The sequence below is a fragment of the Pimephales promelas genome, chromosome 9 (genome assembly GCF_988280905.1).
Source record: "Pimephales promelas chromosome 9, fPimPro1.hap1.1, whole genome shotgun sequence".
Lineage (NCBI taxonomy): Eukaryota > Metazoa > Chordata > Actinopteri > Cypriniformes > Leuciscidae > Pimephales > Pimephales promelas.
The window spans coordinates 26,915,764-26,938,211 of NC_142777.1; the positions used below are offsets into that span (position 1 = coordinate 26,915,764).

At 39.1% G+C, this 22,448-nt stretch overlaps 1 long non-coding RNA gene across 5 annotated transcripts in view; it reads left to right on the top strand.

Moving 5' to 3' along the window:
* The first annotated feature begins 3,251 nt into the window (after window positions 1-3,251).
* Window positions 3,252-22,448, top strand: part of LOC148977567 (uncharacterized) — a 214,203-nt gene continuing 195,006 nt past the window's right edge. For 4 of the 5 annotated variants that reach the window (XR_016169698.1, XR_016169699.1, XR_016169702.1 and 1 more), the window contains exons 1-2: window positions 4,461-4,630; window positions 5,417-5,511. This is a non-coding gene — a long non-coding RNA (uncharacterized LOC148977567). Of the gene's footprint in view, window positions 3,454-4,460; window positions 4,631-5,416; window positions 5,512-22,448 lie in introns of those variants that run through there. The other variant, XR_016169701.1, reaches the window with a different exon arrangement.

Sequence of the window (22,448 nt, forward strand, 5' to 3'; positions counted from 1 at the left end):
ATGCTCCTCCACTGACCAGTTTGGAAGACGAGGGATGTAAAAAGTATGTAAATATGCATGTATATGTATCATGGTACTGCACATGTTCGCAAAATATCTTTGAATCAGATTGAGAAAAGAGTCAAAATAGTTTATATCGTTTAATGATTATTTTGTTCCCTGTAATTCCAGGTCTAAAACACCCCCTTCAGTCTAAATTAACATGCAGGTTTTTTTCAGTCCGATTAAGCTATAAATCTGATTATAGACAGATTATTATGGGTTTGTGGCAACAAACTTTTTTCAAGCATAACCACCTGCATTTTTCAATCTCTTTTAGAATTAATAACATTCAGCTTTAATGACCAGTATTGGGGTAGAAGAATATATTAAATAATATATTTTGAATTTTGAGGCCTTCTGATATATTATATTATGTTATATTATATTAATATTTATCTGTTGTGTTTTTAGCTAAAAACAGAATTTTATGAATGTGCTTTATCATAGACTCCAGCATCCAAGGTACCTCACAGATAAGGAGCGGTTTAGAGAATGGATGGATGGATGGAATAAATCCATATGTTTTTAGATTTATTTTTTTCTCTCTTTCAAATCATCCTGGAACCTCAGTTTCTCATCCTCTGGTCATGTGTTTAATGCACCTCCTCTAATGCCATTTAACAGTATCAGGTTTTGGGACAAGTGATCCCCTAGTTGTCAAAGCCTCCTAGGGATATAAGAATGGTTGAAAATCACACAGATAAAAGGGAGCTTTTGTAGACTCTGTGCTGCGCTATGATCTCCAGACACTCCCAGGCTTTCATTTGTTTAGCACCTCTCGTTTCTGTCAGATCTGTCGTTCGGTTTTATTCTGTTTTTACACGTAACTCTACTTCATTGCCAAACACAATTGAAACTTTTGTACTCTGAATTATAGATGGTATCTTGTAAGATGCTCAATGAACCTGTGTAAATATTAACGAAACGTTGAGGTGATTTATCGTCAGCCTTGCTGTTTTATTGTTTTCACATTCTTAGTGTGCGACTTTGAAGGTTAAAAGAGGACTGAGCTGAATGTGTGCTTACTCACGTCTGAGGATGACCATCACTCAAAGTCAGCTGCTTCTGTTTATTCTCAGTGCCAGAGTGTCTGGGGTCAGTGCCATCAGTGTTATGTATTAGTTCCTGTGTCCATGTTTAGGAAACTCAATAGACTATGTTTAAATAATGCATCTGAAAGGCCAGAGGTCTGCATGTATTGTCAGAATGAGGACCTGCTCCCTGCCTCCAAGTGTCAAAAAGTGTTGTAGATCCTGAATGATAATATTTCTTCTTGCTTTTGATGAATTATTAAAGCAAAAATAGTTTTGCAAACAAAACATATTTGTGACTGACTAATAGAAATAGAAGCTTATAAGGAAAGCATAGCTCTCGGGCCACTTTTGATGCATAATTAATGGGGGGAAAAACACAACGAAATATAAAGCCGTCGTCTTTTTAAAATAACTGTTTTATCAACAATGATACTTCTTGTTTGCAATATCCGTGAATTGTTTGGCTCAATGAGTGTCAAAAATAATGAGCAGTTCACTTTACAAATCACTTCACGCAGTGAGTAAAGTCTAGCTATCCATTATGGAATGCAGCCTCGTCTTAATCAGAAAAGCATACGTGGACCTTGCTCTGTTCTGCTCAACGAATCATGTGAATGTGAGGATTCTCCTGCATATTGCATAATTAGAGGCCAAACACAGAAGGTGCGTAGGTACATATTGTAATCTTTGGTGTTCTTATTATTATTATTCCGCTCTGGAAGTCTATGGCAGCCCATAGAACCACTTGCTAGAAAGTTACTTAATTTAGCACAGATAGAGGACAGTGTGAACTTTAACCACAGCGATTTTGAAGTCTCTAACTCAATCCCTCTAGCTTCACCGACTGTCCAAGCGCGAGAGCGTGGTCTCTGGTCCCAGGCTTGACGGCGCTGTGGACTGTTTTGGGCGATCTGCTGTGAAGCTAGAGAGCTTCAGTAAGAAGTGCTTCATAGCCTGTGACGTCTTCTGAACCTCGGCGAATCCATTCACGAATTTGTTGACGGATGATCCAAGAGGCCGTGGAGCGCTTCGCGTCCGCCATCTCAGATAACGTCAGTGTCACAGACCTTGTGAGAGAAGCCATGTTCCAGTGCAGTGGATTTCGTGGCGCGAAGAGCATAGCGGAAGTAGTGCAGCAAGCTTTAGAATATACTGCCATCTTAGCTCGCCATCCAGCTGAGGGCGGGCAAAGATGGGCCTCTACAGCTTCTTCTACTGAAGGAAGGAGTGTTATCCTCAGGAAAGTATATAAAAAGTATATAAACGCCGGAAAGCGTAGCAGGTACGGTGACTAAAGGCGGCGAGATGAAGGCCAGTGGCTTCAGATGGCGTGGGTTCTTCACTCCGGAACAAGTGATGCGTGAGCTTCGCTGAAGAGATAAAAAATCAGATTATATCAGCCCATCGAGCTACATTTATAGACCCAGGCCACGCCCGCTTCGGCAGTAGGTGATGTAGTGGGCGCGAGGGACCAAGGGCCTCTCTCGATAGGCTGCTGCAGTTTTGCAGTTGGTCTGATGCTCCCAACCATGGCATGACTTATACTGCCTTCTTTGTGCTTTAATGGGCTATATGCACGCATAAGTTCCGCATTTGACGTAAAGATGCTCGTCCATTTCCGGTTGTGTAGATTAAAGCGGAGGAAAACCGGAGAAAACGGGATTATGGCAGAGTCTTCAATATTTACTGTCCTCCCGTCTTTGAAACGAAACTAGATGTCATTTTATATATAGTTATGTTTATTTAATATAATTTTAAAAAGAAGCATAAACACAACGAGGGGTGTCTGTTTTATCTGTTTTTGTGACTAACGTTTCATTAGTGTAACCATGGAGTATAAAATTCAATATAAATTCTCGGTATTGCATTGGACTCTATGATCGGCGGAAGTTATCGAGCATCCTTAATCCTTCACCGGAAATAACGCCGTGCATAGAGCCCATTAATGAATTAATACATCAATGAATTTTAATATAATGAACCTCAATGGGGTAAATGGGAAAAACAATTAGTAGTAGGATGCCATCAAGTAGGATGACATCTTTTCATTTGTGGGTGATCTACATCTTTAAGAATAGATGCTAAAGTAGTTCATTTACTTGTTCGACTTGTTTACTAATCTAACAGACTTTGTTAATCTGTCAATGAAAGGTGTCTTCTCTGGCAGCTGTGGCACATCAAGCAGAGCTGTGGAGGTTGTCGTGCGGCACACTCGCTAGCACCCAACAGTGGGAGATTTCAGAACCGTCTCCTCTTCCCCACTGCGTGGCCTGTCACTCAACTCTCACTCACGCAATCCATCTCTGCCAGAACACTGCTGACAACGCTGTTTGATGACTTCTGTTGGCTCCTCGGGAGTTACGTCACAAGTACAAGGGTCAGTATACGGTCTCATTATTCCCTTTACTCCAGAGACTCATCGCCACAATGGAGACCCGCCAGTGCCAAACTCGTGTGGCATTCCACGGTCGATAAATGAGTGGATGTAATGGTGAACTCAAGGACGTTTTTTGTGCCACTTGTATCAAGGGTTGTTTTAAATGCTGTGAAATTAAATATATTGAGTGACTGCACATAATGTGCTTAGAAGTAAAGGTCAAAAGCTATTTGTCATTAGAGCGTCACTTAATTGATGGTTTTGAAAAGGCTCTGTTTGGCACATTCAAAAAGGTAGCGAACAAGCATTATCAAGGACGCGTTGACCTTGTAGAGTTTTCAGTGGTCTATACTTATTTAAGCCAGTATTAAACGATTCCTGTTGCCATGAGGATGTGGGCTAGGGGTACATCTTTAGTAGACCTCTATACAGGACAAAAATGAGCGGGGGAGAGAGGTGCAAGGAGGCAGCCACTGAGGAAGAACAACATCTGCACACAGTGCACAGGACTTCTGCATTAACACACAGCTCCTGTAGTGCAGCGCTTTGCGGCCTAGCAGGCTGTGACCTCCCACAGGCTCAAGAGGAGCTCTTCCTCTTAAAAGCCAGCTGTGCCCTTCTCTCTGCCAGCCAAACACTCCACAGTCCAGCTGTTCAACTGATCCCGACAAGGGATGCCCAGCTAGCTGTTTTATTCCTACAGTGCTGTACATGGTGGAAAGTTGTGGGCAGGTGACTATTTGAATAAAATATTACATTGACGAGTATTTTCTTTTTTGATTTTCTATTTATAAACCACTGACCCAGAGTGAGAATAATGTCCAGTGATTGTGTGAAAGTTTTATTTTTTTATTTGTTTTGAACAAATGTTACACCCTTTAAAAAAAACACTAAAATAGTTTAAATATATGTGTTTGCATTTTTTTTGCAACAAAATGATCTGGAGTGCCTGAAGAGGGAGCTCTGCTCAATTTGGGATTTCCTGTTGTTCAATTGTACATGTGCTATTGTGTGTTTGCTATTGCAACAGTGGGTTGTTAGCTAGCTTGTTGATTTCCCTGTTGTGTTCAGTGTGAATTATGGCTTTGAGTTGATAAGTGGCTGTCAATCTCATTTTCTTTTTTTATATTTATTTAAGTATTGTAAATATTGTCTCCACATATGGAAACTGTATGGGGTGAGTAACATTTCTTTTGTAAATAGTGTTTTTCTCCTGTTTTTCATTAGATTTTAGGGGTAATTTATTGGTTTTAGTTTATGTTCTTTTGATAGGGAATATAGATTTTCTGTCAGGAGTTTGTTGGTGTTTGTTTGATGTTTTGGCCTTTGCTCACCCCTAAAATTGTGCTTTCATTTGTGGTTCTATAAATAAAAGTGTAGGTAAGTTTGTGGTTCATAACGGTTTTATTTTAGTATCATTAGATACTGCAACATAATTTAATTCATAATATTTAGTCATTTTGTTTTTCATATTTTAGATATAGTTTATATATTTAAATTTCATTTAAAGTTAGTTTAATTTCAAGGGACAGAGTTTTTAAGATGTTATAATTCTATCTTAGATAATTATTCCAATCTCTTAGACGATGCTAAGTGTTTTTAGACCAAATATACTCAAATCATTCTGCTGTGAGTTGAACAAATTCAGGTTATTGGCTTGCTTAATATATATATATATATATATATATATATATATATATATATATATATATATATATATATATATATATTTCTAGATCAGAGTAATAATCAATTTTTGTTTTATAATCAGTTTGCAATGGTGGGATCTCCGATTGATTTATATTTAGATTTCATATTTAGAGTAAGGTGCTCATACTATTTATGGAGGCATTAGAGTGGTTGTTTGCTTAACTGCTTTTATTTAGTCAGACTTAGCGTATCTTTGTCTTATCTGTAAATAAATGTTAAGTGATGAACTAAATAAACCCTTTTCCTCCGGCAGAAATAGAAGAATGGGAAATCCTACACGTAGTGCTCGAATCAAACCGACCTTGATCTGAAGAAGACCGTGATCCACAGAAAAGGACATATGCTCTGGTATGTATCTCTAACAAAATCGAACACACAGATGCCGACCACACAGGCAAATATAAACATTGTGCAGTGAGTTGGACCAGGGACAACCAAAACACCTACTCGCGAAGGCACTGACACCCAGGCAGTCTATCTCTCGCCGACAAACATGTACACAAACAGCAACACATACGCAAACATTTACCACAAGGGAGTGAATGTACTCACACATGGTAATCAGAAGCATCATGACTATTCAAACTGAAGGGTGTGAGTCTAGCAGAATTTAAATACGATTTCCAGAACAGATCATTTTTTTATCAATGAAAATTAAGTCTCACAAAAACTTCAGGTGAAGTTTTTGGTATTATTGTGGCAGATATTATTTCCTTTCAGGCTAAATAATAACCGTACCACTTGACTATCCTTTTTTACACCTATAAAGAAAGACAAAGTCACAAAAAAAAGTTGTATCTCCACTAGGACACTATGCAAGTCAGGACCGTCACTCAAAGCAGGGGGGCATGATGCCCTTGGTGGCACTCTGATGATTTGAAACTGTTTGAGGGCCCAGAGGCAGGTATCTGGAGTTGTCTTGTCCGTGTCTGTCTCGTGAGACACAAATGAGCGTGGTTGAGCACATGACTGAACATAAAAGACAGACCAGTGTTCCTCAAGTTCCATTCAGGGTGCAGGCACTGATTGATGATTAATGTGGCACTGATTTATGACCTCATTCCTCATAATTGATGAGAAATCATTGAAGCTGTCTGTAGGCCAGCTCAGCATGCTGTGTATGAATCACGTAGGATAAGTGATGAGATCGGGCAATAGTCTGAATGGACCGAATATGTCCTTTGGCTCTGACACCCTCGCTGTCATTTGGCTCAGCTATATAAGCAGACAATTAAGCCAATAAGTGAAATTGGCACCATTTCAATCTAATTTTAATGAGCAGCATGGAGATAACAGATCTCCTTCACCTCAAAGATGATGATGACTGAATCTGGAGCGAGTGTAAGGTGTGAATGTTTAATGAAGACTGTGAGTGTGTTAAATGCCATGCCATTAGTGTTTGGTGGAGTCTCTTCTCCGTAGCTAAGAACAGAACAATTGAGGCTACAATTAACACAGACTTGCTAAAATTGGACAATAGAAGATTGGAAAAACAGTGCCTGGTCTGATGAGTCTTAATTTCTGCTGCGACAGGGTCTGTGGTTTCTTGAACAGAAAAATGAGTTCACTTACCCCTTTTCCACTGAAAAAAGAACTGGTTCGGAACTAGTGCTGGTTCAAAGTTGGTTCGGAGTTGGTTCAACTTGCGAACCCGTTCAGAACCTGTTTGTTTTTCCACTGACTAGAGCGCCCAGAGAACGACGTCGTTACGTCACTGTGAGCGTCACTAGAAATGCTTGCAAGTAGCCTACATTGCTTTGGGATTATACTCGTGTACCAAGAAAACTTTAAAAACAATTGAAATATGTAAGTCTTTTAATCTTTTCTGATAAGTTATGTACCCCTGTCTTGTGTCTTTTTTCTTTCCATTTATTTGTTCTATATCGTGACATTTTTTTTCTTTGCTTATGTTTGCTTATAAAAAATAAATAAATAAAAAAGCTTGCGTGGTTCTGCAGTTTCTCCTGGCTTTGCGATGGTCAGAAAATATGTTTAGAACACATCTAAACCCGCCCCAGGCCCCGACACAAGCATGACGTGCTAAAAGAACGGTTCTAGTCCAGCAAAGAGTTGGTGCCACTTTGGAACCAGTTTTCCTGGCCGCGAACCGGTTCTTTGGCTGTCGAAACACAAAGAACTGGTTCACGCGCAGGCACCGGCTCCGAACCGGCTCTCAAAATGCTTTGGTGGAAAAGGGGCTACTATGGCCTCCAAAGGCACCAGATCAAAATCCAATAGAGCACCTTTTTGGATGTGGTGGAAGGTGAGTTTCGCGTCATGGATGTGCGGCCGACAAATCTGCGGAAACTGTGTGATGCTATCATGTCAATATGAACCAATATTCCAGCACCTTGTTTAATCTATGCCATGGAGAATTAAGATAGATTAATGGCAAAAGGTGGTCTAACTCGATAATAGCAAGGTGTAGCTAATAAAATGATCATAAAAGTGATCATAAAAAATATGATTTATATTATACCTAACTAATACATTTTTTGCCTCTCTGACCCCTTCACTGCAATGGACTCTTTCAAGCTTACTTTTTAAAGGGATTTTTTTTTTTTTTGAAATATGCTCATTTTACCACTCCCCCAGAGTAAAACAGTTGGGTTTTACCGTTTTCAAATGTTTTCAGTCGATTTTCTGATATTTAGAAGAATATCAGTAAACAGACAGTTTCTGGTGTCATTGACTTCCATAGTGGAAAGTGGAGTATCCCTTTACTAGTTTTTTTGTATATTTTTAAAGGACAAGTTCGGTATTTTACAATTAAAGCACTGTTTTAAGATTGTTTCTGATGAAATATATGGTTAAGATTGTTTTTTAGACAGATGATGCTGTTCCGAGAATTTTCGGATTTTGTGGTAGCACCCCCACACCTCTATAATGGTAGCATAGGTGCACAGGAACAATCCTTCATAAAATGTATAAAACTTTAGTTTACAAAGACGTGAAACTCACCGAGTGGTCTGGGGTGTTCACTGACTCTTACAAAAATCACTGCAAAATATGCTTTCCAACAGGTGTTTTACTATTCGTTGTAAAACTGTAGACCTATTTTCCAAACGCCTCACAACTGTAAGTTCTTCTGTTGAGAGCTTGAATAATAGACACTTCAGCCCAGATGGTTGCGTTAATGTACACTCTAAAAAATGCTGGGTTGTTTTAACCCAATTTTGGGTCAAATATGGACAAACCCTAAATGTTGGGTTAAAAATGTAATGTAAAAAATTAACCCAACGGCTGGGTTAGTCCATATTTGACCCAAAGTTGGGTTAAAATAACCCAGCATTTTTTAGAGTGTACCTTTGCCAATTGCAAGCAAACCACTTGTATAGTGTACCTACGATACCGCGACTACAGAAAGAAAACAAACAACCCCATTTCCGTTTCCAGAACACACAATACAAGTCAATGGAGTTGTACAAAAACTACGATAAAACCAGTTGGAAAGCCTCTTTTGCAGCGATTTTTGTGTGAGCATATCATTGAACACCCCAGACCACTCGGTGAGTTTCACGTCTTTGTAAACTAAAGTTTTGAAGGATTGTATGAAGGATTGTAAAGGTGTGGGGGTGCTACCACAGAATCTGAAAATTCTCGGGACAGCAGCATCTGTCTACCATTCTATTTCATCAGAAACAATCTTAAAACAGGGCTTTAATAGTAAAATACCAAACTTGTCCTTTAATCGCTTTTTAATAGTTCAGTACCCCCTCCCTAAACACTCACACTTAGTTTACATTGCATCACTTTGATATGTTTTGCATCATTTTAATATTTTCTTTGCATTCATTGTGCTAATAGTCTTTTTAAAGCCAAATTAGGGAAAACCAAATTTGGACTGTGTTTTTTTTTTTTTTTTTTTTTTTTTTTTTGGTGCTTACTGCTTTAACAATAGATAGATCCATATATCAGACTTGCATGTGGTATGCTTCTCATAACCTATCCCCTATTAACACTAAGCCTGGGCTTTACTGCATCTCCTACCTCACAGTCCCACTGTCCTCTATTTTATGTAAAGACTCCCTAATAGACCCCAATGGGGCATCATTTCTATTCTGCTCATGATGAAGTCATAGCTCGCTCTTCTCTCTCTTCTTTCCTCTCTTTCATTGTCTGACTCTATGGAGAGAATAGTTCTCCCAAAAGATGCCATTACAGAACCTTTATGAATACATGTTGAAAGGCCTCTTTTTGGACAGATAACACACTGTGCTCTCCCGTGCATACAGCTTCCAAACTCAGGCCAGTGTGGTGGAGTTCTGTGTGTGGTCCGTGCTGCTATCAGTTTTCTTTGTGTATTGAGGGACAGTGGATGATATGGCATGTTGATAGATTGATAGATTGTTGAGAGATTCTAAAATGTAACTGCAGAAAGTTGTGTAAAATCATGTGAAAAAGGAAGTATACCCTTTTGAATTCTATAATTGTACATATCAGGATATAATAATAAAAAATAAATAAAAAAACATTGGTCTTTAGCAATGTCTTGAAATTAAGTAAATACAACCTCGGATGAAAATCAACACATGACATATCACTCCATGACATTATTTATTGAACAAAAAATATAGCCAAAATGGAGAAGCCATGTGTGACAAACTTAGGCAAGGTCCACGCTACTGCGTGTTCGTTTAAAACACGCAAAACGGAAAAAACGAAGACCTAACACAGAGAAGTTTAGAAACGCTGCAGCTCCGTTTTGCGTTTTGAAGACGGCACCAAAGGGAGGAGTTTAGAAATGACGCAGAGGCTCACGCTCGGCTCTATGATTGGGTGTCATCAGTCATGACGTGTCCTTCCCTGATTCGTCAGCCACTGTTTACACCGGCATGCCCAGTGTTGGTGAATGGTCACCTGATCTGCGTTTTCAGTCATTTAATGTGGACTGAATTCTAACACGCAGATAAAACGCTGGTGTGGATAGATCACATTTGTTTTAATTCTCCTTTTTTTAAACGAAAACGCAGTAGTGTGTACGGGGCCTAAGAGCCAGATTTACTAGACGGGGCATATTAGCGTGAAAACGCAATTCCAAAGAAGTGCTTATGGGAGAGAAAAGTTCTGCTAACTGAGGCCTGTAGAGTCTAAAATGTATTTTTTTCCCCCTTTTTTTGCTGTTTCTCTGAGCATTGCATGGTCTGATCTTGGGGTGACTTTTGCTTTTATAGAGACGATTACACTTGATCAATGAATCAAAGGTATTTGATTAGCAACACCTGACTGCTACTTGCCCCCTAACTATTAAAGCAGTAAGGGTGTGGTTAGTTTTTCACAAATGGCTTTTCTGTTTTGGATTTATTTTTGTTTAACACACAATGATAAGGTGTAATATGTTATGTGTTGTTGTTCATCTGAGGTTGTATTTGCCTAATTTCAAGACCTGCCACAAACCAGATAATTTTTTATTATGTCCATACATGAAACCATACAATTTGTCGAAGGATTGTAGCCTATTATAAATTAAACAAGTGTAATCCTTGAAAATATAGCCATTTACTAACAAGTTATACTCTACTATTCACTCACATATGATGAGTGGCCATAGAGAGATGACATGAGATGATTAGATGGTCAGCCATATAATCATCTGTCATAAGATGACCTGAATACTTTTTGTGCTACCATCACGTGAAGTCATTGGATGAACTGAGATCTCTTGTTTTAGAGTCTGACATTCAATATGCGTTGACTGGAGTATAGTTAAGGCTGTCAGAAACAACAACCTGAAGTTGTTCCACTCGGCTTTGATAATGATGTCTTTTGAAAATAAAATCTTCTGGCATCAAAACCACAAGACACAAGAGTGTTTTTTTTTCCTTTCACAGAGGCGACAGAAGCCACTAAAATTTAAAAGGGTATTCATTCTTTTTCACTTGACTATAAATATATATGAATATATATTAAATTGGCAGCTTTGATGGAAACAGCTTGTGTGTATGTATCATATTGCTCTTTAAGACCAGCTGTTCTCAAGCCTGTAATTATGAGATAGGTTGACCTCTCCATTCTGCAATTCTCGTTTTGTTGTCGTCCTGTGTAGCTTTTCAAGATAAGTAAAGGTAGATGGCACAGCTGGAGGGCCATGCAGCTCAAACATGTTGTGTTCTTAAGTGCCGCTTAGCCAAAGTGTAGTACAGAAATGGCGGGAATGCAACTGGGCTGCTTGTAGGGGTTTTAAGGCATTCTGTCCCCATGAAATAAAGATCACACATTTAAAACACTGCACGCAATCTGAGCTCCACTGAAATATTTAGCACACTCGGAGAGTTGTGGCAGTTGAGGTGCACGAAACCAGGAGATGGGCTCCACTTAGCGAGAGCATCGAGGCTAAATCCTGTTTGGTTTGCGTGTAGGATCTCCAGGTATGCCTGTAGGGATTTGTGTCCAGACATGAATGGCAAGTGTTTAGGTAAATCAACACCAACACATTTTCCCCCGCTCTCTTCCACCTCCTATTTTTGTGTCTCTTTCTTGTTGATCTGTGTCTTGCTGCATAAAGCTATGACCCTGATGAGCTTGTGTGGGTTGCATGGTTGGCCTCTCTCACTTAAAGATGAAAGCGGGCTTTGAAGAGGGAGGGAGGGAGTGTGTTTGTATGTGATAGCGGAGGAGAGAGAGCCAAAGCACCACATCTCCGCCCTGTACTGGGTTCGCTCATTAATCTTGAAGGGTGCAACTGTTTTGAGTTGTACCTGATGGTTTGTGCTGCAGGGCTGCCAGGGTCAGGAGAAAAGCAACAGTCTCATGAATCATACTGTTGGGGACAAAGCCGAGCGCGAGGGGGGGTGGGGGTGGAGAGAGAGAGGGGACTCAGGTATGCAAAAAAGTGCCTGGCACGTCCTGCCGGCTTCCGCCATCAATCTACAATTACTAAGCACTAAGCTGCTGCAGCATCTTCAGTCATCCTTCACCAGCCTTTCTTTCGCCCTGCCCTTCAGCCAAGCGTCTTCTAGGAGCTTTTACCCTCCATTTTGACTTGAAAATAAAACGATTTTTAATTTGAGTACTCTTGACATTCGTTCATATATTTATTAGCTGACTTTTTAATAGTTGAAACTGTAGGGATGAAAATAAAATAAGCATATTCTTTACTAATAAAACAACCCTCCTTCTTTATTTGTGATTGTGATTTTTATGGGCTCAGAGGTGTACATGATGATGATGAAGGACCATAGACTTAGATGTGTATTTATTGGGGATCTTCTAATTGTCACAGTGAGGAAAGTTGTAATCTACCAATTGGTCAGTTTGAATGGCTTAGATTGTGTTTTTAGTCTGATGGTCATTGAAAGGATAAAAGAAGATTATGACTGTTGCTCTGGCTCTTTTATTTGGATCTTTGTCTTGGGGCTTTGCTCTCTACCTGCATTCATGGACAACTGGGTTAAAAGCTATAGCCCAGACTCTCTTACTTTCTTTTCCTTTATAAACGTATTCTTTAACAAGACGTAACATTATTCATGCATGCTGGTTTATCATGCTTTATCAAAACCAAATACTGTTATTAACCCTTTCAATTGCACATTTTGTGCTAATTAGTTTTGATTCAGTATTAATGTTGAAGCGCTACCTACTCCGATACAAAATTGTCACAAATTGATGCTCTCCCAGACATTTTGCTGTTCTAACTGTGCTTATTTCTGTCATTGGAGTAAGTAGACAAGAAGTTAATAGACAAGAAACGTACAGTTTTACACCATCATGCTGATAAGGTTTCTTTAGTCAATCTTGCAGCTACCCTAACAAGCAAGATTTCCGCTTTGCAAGCTGATTTGATGAACCCCCCTGATGATATCAGTCAGGCTACATAGCTGGGCAAAGTAATGCAAACCAATGAGCAACTAGCTGTTTGGGTATTATTTTAGGTAATGGCAATAGTCTATCCTTCTAAAAATATTGCCCCATAAATTGAATGGCAGTTCTGGCACATCCTGCAGTCTTCAAGCATCAATCTGCTATTACTAGATGCCAAGCTGCACCATTTCCGGTCATGCTCGACGAGCCTTCCTCTTCCCCTTCCGTCGAGAGTCTTGTAGTGCCGTTTACCCCCCATTTTGACTTCCCGCTCTCACCTTCTTCACTCCCTCCTGCTTGTCCGTTCGTTCCCCTGCTGCTATGTTGAAAGAGGGACTGCGGGGTGAGCTCTGTGTGGATAAAGTAATGATTTCTCCTTCACACCTCCCCTGCTAATTAGTGCTGCCTGCCTGGCGACTTGCAGGGGGCGGTGTCTGGGGAGCCATGCTATTTGTCTTGGAGAATTACTGACAAGGACTCGATGCCTGTCTAATCCCAGAGATGCTGGATGGAATTCAGTGCCTGCGCTCTCTCTGTGGCTGCCTGTCAATTCACTTTAATGATTGTAATGATCATTTTTAGCTTTCTGCTGAAGACCGGGAAAGCCACCGCCGCCTCTCCCTATGGAGTCTTTAATATAGGCTATTTATGTGCCTGGCTCTGAACAGTCACCCTTTCACAGATGTGTCTGTCTCATCACCCCCTACCCCTCGCACACACACTGTGTTTTGAACACTGTTGACACGACCATTTAGACCTTTGTTGAGTGCTGGGCAAACAGCTGTAGCCTGTAAATATGATATTCTTTTCATTTTGGTAAATCCACAATTTATCAACCTTAGCTGTATCTGTGGTCGCCAGTCTGAGCTCCTCCGTGCTGGAGTCGACCGCTTGCTGTCCTTTGATGCCTTTCTCTTTTCTTTTAAAAAAAATGGAGGGAGGAAAACAGACCAAAGACTTGTGAAGAAAGACAGAGCTTTGTCACAGTATGAATAATGTCTGTGTGTGTGTGTATTGTAAAGCTTTGGTTGGTGAGTGAGGCTGTTATTATTCAGTGGTGAAATTACAACATAGTACATGGTTTATTGGAGCTAATCTGTTTATCAGACATTTAGATTAACATTGGAAGTTTGTTTTGAATTTATCTTCTTCTGTTTTGCATACTGATTTGATGTCAGAGATGAATTTCTCCACGGATGGCAGGTAGGGTTTATCTAACCCTTTTTGATGTGCAAGAAAACTTGTGGCCCTTGTCTAGATATTTCACCTCTGGACCTTCTTGTGTGAGGATTTGTATTTTACATGCATACATATTTATTTGCTTTTTTATGTTATCATCAACATAAAATCAAAATGTTTATTATACATTTATGGTCTTATTGTTGAGCAAAGTGGAAAACTTATGTTTGGAGCTTATGTGAAAGCAGTTTACAAATTGAGGCAAAGAGTCGATAAGAGTCAAACTATATTACTGAATTTTTTATAAAGTATAGCCTCATTTTTTTCAAAATCAAAATGGAAATCAAAATGGTCCCTGCTTGCTTTCTTAATACATGGTCTTATTGTGCACCATTTATAGCTTATTATTACACGGCTCTGTGGAATGCCTGATTCTGATTGGTCAATCACGCCATCCAGCGGTATGTTATTCCCCCAAAACAACCGCTTAAAACAGACAACACAGACTCATCCGGATTACTGAATTCTCTACATGGCATCATGACTTTTGCGTAAACATACACGCAACTTTCAAGTTAAGTGGTGTGTTATCTATATGCATTTTGATTCCGCGTGTATGTACATGCCGTTAAATGTCTGAGCGAAACGAAGCAAAATGTACATCTACATCTGGGGAGCGATATTTTTTTCCTAGGATGGTAAGGGAAGACTAATAAATCTTATTAACCCCAGTGACGGGTAGGTTTTATGGACGGGGTTGGGGTAGGGGCCATACATTTATACAGTAATGTAACGTTAAGTCAACAGCACGTCAAAAATGGAAATACGAATTGGTGTGTCATCCATACGCCATTTCATGAGTGCTAATGCTTGCTAGGAATGTTTTTTTTTTTTTTTTTTTTTACTTGTGGATTTTTTTTTTGCGTTTGGTGAGCTAATCTCTTGTTTCATTCAAGCGGAGTTGCTGCCATTTTGTGACCTTTGTCTTGTACACTGTATTGGATTAGAATAACTAACAAGTACAATTTTAAAACAGTTTGCTCTCAAATCTTTCAATATGTCTTATTCCCATGATTATTTATGGGGTGAAATACTGTAATAAGTGGTATGACTGTTCCTAGCAACTGCTCTCTCCACTGAAGCTTTGCGTTTAAAGAGCTAATACAATATTTGAACTCAGATCAATATTTCTTGTCTAATTATTTACTTATGTGGCAAGTAGCCCTGAAATAAGCGGGATAATGTACATCCAGCCGGTTGTTATCGCAGAATAAACCACTTCAGACTGATCCTGATCAGCCCTATTCTGCTATAACAACTGGCTGGATGTACGTTATACCTACTTGCAAAGACTTATTTAAACTTTGACATTTTTATCTTTGACTGAAGGTAACAGTGAAAGTCAAACCTTCAAAAATCTACCTAATAGTTTACCCAGAAATTGAATGCCAATTACTCTAATATTAGCGGACTTTAAACCTCACCATCCCAGTCAAAGACCTGCTCAAAACCTAGTCCCAACCCCGTCTTTTCATGTCGAATCAACTTTTTCACACAGAACTACGTCACAAGTGAAATTGGCTGTGGGTGATGTCATGTTGACTATAGACCACAGTGTGTGTTTTCTTCTTTGTTCTAGGCAGCGGTAGTGTGGCAATGAGATAATTACCCGCTTTCTCCACCAAACTAACACTTAGCAGACTGTAAAGACACAGCCTGGCTGCAGGCCTTCCTCACCTCGGCAGGGTGGGTTTGTCGTAGTTTTTCGTTAGGGGTGAGTCCCTCTGTTATGCAGATACACATGACATTCTCTGGAAGCTAAACACATGCTCTGCTAAGAGGCTTTAGTAAAGCTGCAGCCTACCAGGTGTTAATGTCTGTCCTGTCTATTTGCTTGCTGACTGCGCTGGAGGATATCAGCTCTGGCCTCCACTCCCCCATGCCCATCTCTCTTCTATTATCCCTCTTTTCCACCTGCACATCAGTCCCATTTCTCATCCAATCTTCCCCACCCGTTTCTCTTGTTCTCCTGCATTTTCTATGTCTGTTACCATGTTGTCCTGTTTCTATATTTCAGTCTCTGCTTTATTTGTATTCTGGTTGTTTCCTGAGACATTTAGCTTCTCTCTGAGGGAGACGTAAAGAGTAAGAAAATAGAGACGGACAGAGAGCGAAAGCCTGAGGGCTGCTCTGTTTTTTAGAGAAGGACCGAGCTGCAGTGAGGCTGAGATGTGATGCTAAGATACAGGTGGGTGTGGCTGTTGACCTCTGCTGGAGAACAGGGCAGCACTGGGCTCAGTGAAAATGGTGCTATGCAGAGACGTGCTCAGACAGATGAAACTGCCGGAGAGCAGTGTTAACATGAAGCTTAGATCATAATTACATTTCAGCCATTTTAAAAATAGTGTAGCTTTTCCAATAACAACTTACTACTATAGTTACAAAATGCTCCTTAATAATGCTAAATAATCACTTTGTTTACACGTTATTGCACCCTCAGCTTTATAGCAGGCAGTAATCCAATTTGCTCTTAACAGTCCTCTCATTGCATAGGGATTTGTTTTAGTGAATCAGTTCATTTGCATAGTTCTTGTGAATGATTCAATTAATGAATATATGAAATATATAACGCTCATTTTTAAGTTTGAAATTTTATTTTCAGGGTCTGCTAGAACAATTTTATATGATTTACCGTGGTTGTAAAATTACAGCATCTGCAAGGTTTTTTTTTTTTTTTTTTTTTTTTTTTTTAAGACCACATTTACATAGCTAATGGGTCCTAATGGTTAGTCTTGCAATGCCATTGGGTAGTAAATGCGTATATAGGTCTTGCCATAAGGTAATGAACTCATGCAACCAGCAAACTTTACTGGAAGCACATCTCCTTGTTTCATTTGACTGGATATCTCAACATTGAAGTAAGTAAAACCCCAGAAAAATATATTATGTTCATATGTTCATATACAGGAGAAATTCTAACAGAAATATAATGTATTTGATTATTCACAATATCTAAATGTGTTCTTTGTTATAATTTTCAGTTTAGATCAGATTTGAATAATTTTAAATGAATAAATTATTTCTGGTTGGAGTTTCCCGTCAGTACCAGTACTTGAAATTTGTTTTTGTATGTTAGCAGTTTTTTTTTTGTTGTTTTTTTTAATCTAGGCTTTGTTTGTTTGCCCAAATATCTGCTTGTAGCAAGGGAGACAGAGTTTGTAGATGACGGAGGAGGATGGTTATTCAAGGTGTGGATGTTCAGATATAGGGGGTTGCATGGTCCATTGTTCAGGGACAGGTGTTAATGTTCTGGAATGTGGGGATGTAAGAGGTCTGGGGGGTTTGTATATTCCTTTTAGAGTTGTGTGACCAGTAGGGGTGGGACGGTATGGATATTTTAACTGTGGTTGAAAAGCAAGAAATAGCCCATCCGAGCATCTCTAATACGAAAGGATTATTATTATGCGTCATCGGCTCCCCAACTCGTGAAAGGTCGGATTTGCTCCATCTTTTGATACAGTAAGTTTTGGTTAGACAACCTTGAATCCATGTAAGACACAATGTCATTAGACATAATCCATGTCATTAAAATCAATGAATCCATGTCATTAGACACACGTGCACACATGGGCAGGCCAATTTTTTTATTTATTTATTTTTAAATAAATAACGCTGCAGACACTGCAAAAAAACAGATTTTAAGCAATCCACACTTCAAATAAGCCCTTAGTTGTTCTGTATATTTGTTCTGACAACGTGAGTGCAAATGCTAAAATCCTGCTCACCAATAGGCCCAACGTTGCAACATTACAACATTTCCTTAAAACATTTCACTTCATTATTTGCACCAGAGGCCTCCTACAACAACATCTGATAGGTGAAAACATTTTTTTCTTTTTTTCTTTTTTTCTATATTTGGGTCTTACAGGGTTAAAGTTTTAAAAAAAAAAAATTCTCACACTCTACATTGCTGCATTACCTTTTTTTCACTCTCGGTCTGAAACGCTCTGTTTAGTTCTTGTCTCTTTAAGATCCTCTGTTCCAAAAAGCCCATGCCCTGACTGGTCAGCTAGACCAATCTATTGTGACTGGTCAAGCGCTTAGAACATGTGTCTGAAATGTAACAGGTCTTACCATAAGCAGGCTTCATGAGCAGCTGTTAACGGTGTTATATCCATGGTAACTGTGGTATCCATGTTCATCTATGGCCAGTTTTTCCTTGACATAGTGAAATCACACACTACTGTGGGCCAAAGCTACCAGCAGGTGGGCATTATTCAAATATGAATAGCAAAAATAATGGTAGGACTACAAATAACTGTTTTCTTATGGACAACTTAACTTAACCCTTTAATGTCTGCTTTATGCTGATCGTTCGTTTACATGCACAAACAGCTATATCACTGTCTAAAGGTAAAATAACAATAAAAAATGCATAATAGGTTTCCCTTGAGTTCCTGTTTTTTTTTTCTTTTGTTAAAGCAATATGTTTAGTAAAATGCAATTGTGCGTCATTAAATGGCATGAGTTGAATTACCTGTTACTTGTTTATAGACTTTTTCTAGGGACTGTGTGTAACTTGAAAAAGCAGTGCAATGGAAAAGGCTGCATTACAAATCCAAGAATAGATCGTAAAAGGAAACGTGTCCGGAGATTACAAAAAAAAAAAAAAAATACGAGTTAATATCGGGATAGCTTTTTCCAGGTGATAGAGCTAATACAGGAGACAGATTTCAAATGAGACTCTGAAGTCCTGCTTTCTTCTTGACAGGTAAGGCAATGTTAAAGTCTTAATTACAAGATTTTTTCATTGTTTGGTTGTGTACTTTATGATAAAGACAGATGAACATAGTTAAAAGCTAATGATGATATCTAATGCACATAGGCTACTTCAGAAAATATAACGAATAAAGAATGCTTAACTACTTATTACAATAGTTCATGTTTTTCACAGTCGGTAATTCATATTGTAGGCTAATATTTGTTTATTCGTTGTGTCAGGTTGCTATTTGTTTGAAATAACAAACCTGTTCACCCGAATGAACACTCGACGAAGTGCTAATCCTGTCACAGCTTTTTGATACATAATGCTTACCGTAGAGGCAACGCGCATTTGAAAAAGCAAGGCGTTGGAGAGCACAGTTCGTTTCAACGTAAAATACATTTTCACCACTAGATGGTAGCAATGCCTACACATAGTCCCTTTAAATTGTTACTAACTTGTAACTTGGAATGCTACAGTTTCAGGCTTTCTCAACACTGGTGGAAAATCACAATATGCTTCAGACTAGGCTGCTGGGGCAAATTCTGATGTTTCCTTTTCCACCATCATTCATATATATTTAGTGTGACACCTACAAAGCTGTCACACATTCCCACGCACTGGCTATTTTTCCTGAACTTTGTGTACTCTCTCTCAGTCTCTCTCAGTGTTTTCACAGCTCCCTCTTTGCTCTCTGATCCGCTGCCTATAGCTTGTGGGTTTTCTCTTTTCTGCAGCATGTAAACACTTCTCAAAAGTTCCATCCCCTTACGCAGCCCGAGTTGTCTTTCGAGTGTGATACATTATTTTGTAGAAATGGGAAGCTAGAAATCATTCATGAGGAACACAAGGAGACGAGGGATTTTCTGCTCTGTGAAGATGCACAGGCTTATGCACAGTTTCTGTTTCTATTTTTTGGTGTCTCTTTTATTTCGATGCTTTCTGCCCTTTATGAATTCTGAACGTATTTTTTTTTTCCCCTTTCATAGTTGAAAGTGGGGACAGGGGAGTTGCAGCAGACTTACAACATAACACCAGAGACACTTTAGTGGGTGTCCATGGCTATTTACTTTCATCTCATGCTGGTCCATGCAACATTGCACTGCTTTTTTGTAAGATAAAACACTGTGGCTACAACATTGACAAAATAACTGTATGGAATTTCTTACGTACATTACAAAAAATGGTGGTTAATCATTCAAGAAATGACCTTTACCTCAATAAGGATATGTGGCAGTTTTTATAAAAAATGAGCTGAATTTAGAAAATCAATACTGCCAGTGCCATCTATATAATCAGATAATCATAGTGCTAGTTTTATACTTTAAATGAGTATTGGTTTTGTATGAATGTGTGTTCCACAAGACAAAATAATTACTTAATTTACACAAATGATTTGATCAAATATACATAATGCTGGGAAACTGAAGAATTGCCTTTTTTATGTCAACAGACTTTGTGAGGCAATATAATTTTTGACAGTATACTGTGTGTGTAAATTCAGTTACTACTGGAATAAATGCAAATACCTGTCAAAGAGTTTAATCAGGAGTTACTAAAATATAATTTTTTTTTTTTCATTTAAAAACAAAACTGCATACCGGTTCTACTAGAGAAACAACTAAGTTGCTTGTGCAATGCGGGTTGTGATATACCTATGAGGCATACATTCATTCCTCTTTCTGACCATGTAAATAAATACATTTAAAAAACCTGTAGTGCATGCTGTGAAATGCATATTGCAGCTACTAATTGTATGGCATTATAATACCACACCTGCTACCCCCTCGGCTTCGCACAATTTCCAAACATACATTTTGTTATATGAGTGCAATGGATCACCGTCTCCATTTTGTCACCACTTTATTCTTAGAACAGTCGTCCATATGTTATTGCACCTTTCTCTCTCATCTTGGCTCTGAAGGTGAACGAGAATATCACAGTACCCATTGCATTGTCCCAGCACCCCTGCAGAGAGGCAACACAGGGAAGCCGGAGTGCAATGTCACTCCCACGTCTGTGTGGTGATGGCAGGGTTGTGCCGAACTCGACTCAAAAGGACCAGTAATTAGTTGTAATTTACGTGCAACTCCTCCCCGGTGACCCCACTACCCAGAAATTCCAGGCTACTTAGAGAGATCATGTTTTTCTCTCAGTGCGTGCCACTCAAATGAACCACAACATTGCCATGATGGCCCACTCCCCACTGGTTTGCTCACCTTCTGCAAGGTAGCTGAAAGTCACTCGGTGGAAGCTCAGTGGAGCGTACACACTCCTATTTCCTTCTATTAAGATGCGAGTAGAAGGGCACACAAAGTCCAATAAACACCGTCATGACAGCAAATCACAACAATGTCAAGAGTTCAACTGGAAATAGGCGAGACTGGGAGGTGAACTTGGCAGACAATTGTTTTCAGTAAATCACACCCCACACTATAATTTTAATCGGACATTAGCACTCTTATTGTACTGGGATATCAGTGTAAATGTAATGTAGGTCATTTTGCATTGAGTACAGGGTATTACGCTGGCCTTGTGTTCCACTGGCCACTAATGGGCCAAAAAGCAAAATGGAAATAGCTTCCTGATAATAACCTGAGTGAAGCCTATCAGCGAAGCTAAATAAATTATCCAGCTACAGCAAGAGCAATGTGCAATTTGTGCCATATGAAAAGTGCTAGCATGTTGTTTTGCCGCCGTAACCAGTGTAATAATGTAGACTACTTTACAAAATGTTCATCCCCTTTCCTTGTGTGTAGTAAACAATCAGGATCAATTTACAGTTCCACTAGATGTAGAGGAGTAAATTACACCCTCAACCAGGGAGGAATAGAAAAAAAAAAGAGAGAAACCTCTTTTGCTGATGAATGAAGAAGCTTCTATGGCTAACATCTGTCTACAGGTCATAGGCCTGCAGCTGTGTAGTATGCAATGGAAAAAAAAAAAGCTTCTAGTGCTCCTGGACGTCCAGAACTCACTTTATGCGTCTGTTACAACGGAGTAGTTCACTTTTCAAAAAAACGTATAATTTACTCAACGCCATGTCATCCAAGATGTCCATGTCTTTCTTTCTTCAGTCGAAAAGAAATTAAGGTTTTTGATGAAAACATTCCAGGATTTTTCTCCATATAATGCACTTCAGTGGGAACCAAACGGTTCAATGTCCAAAAGACACTTTCAGTACAAATTGAAAACTGTTCAAAGGGCTTTAAACGATTCCAGACATTGAATAAGGGTCTTATCAAGCAAAACCATCACTCATTAAACAAATAAATAACAAAGTTTAGGCTTTATAAGCTCAAATGCTCGCCTTGCTCTGTATTTGTGACTCTCCTGTTCGAACTAGTTCATCAAAATGAACAAATCTTTTTCCGAGTCAATTCGTTCGTTGAATGAACCAAATGACTCGGAAAAAGATTAGTTCATTTTGATGAACGAGTTCGAACAGGAGAGTCACAAACGTGCGTCACAGAACAGAGCAAGGTGAGCATTTGAGCTTATAAAACTTAAACTTTGTTATTTATTAAATGATCGATTGTTTCGC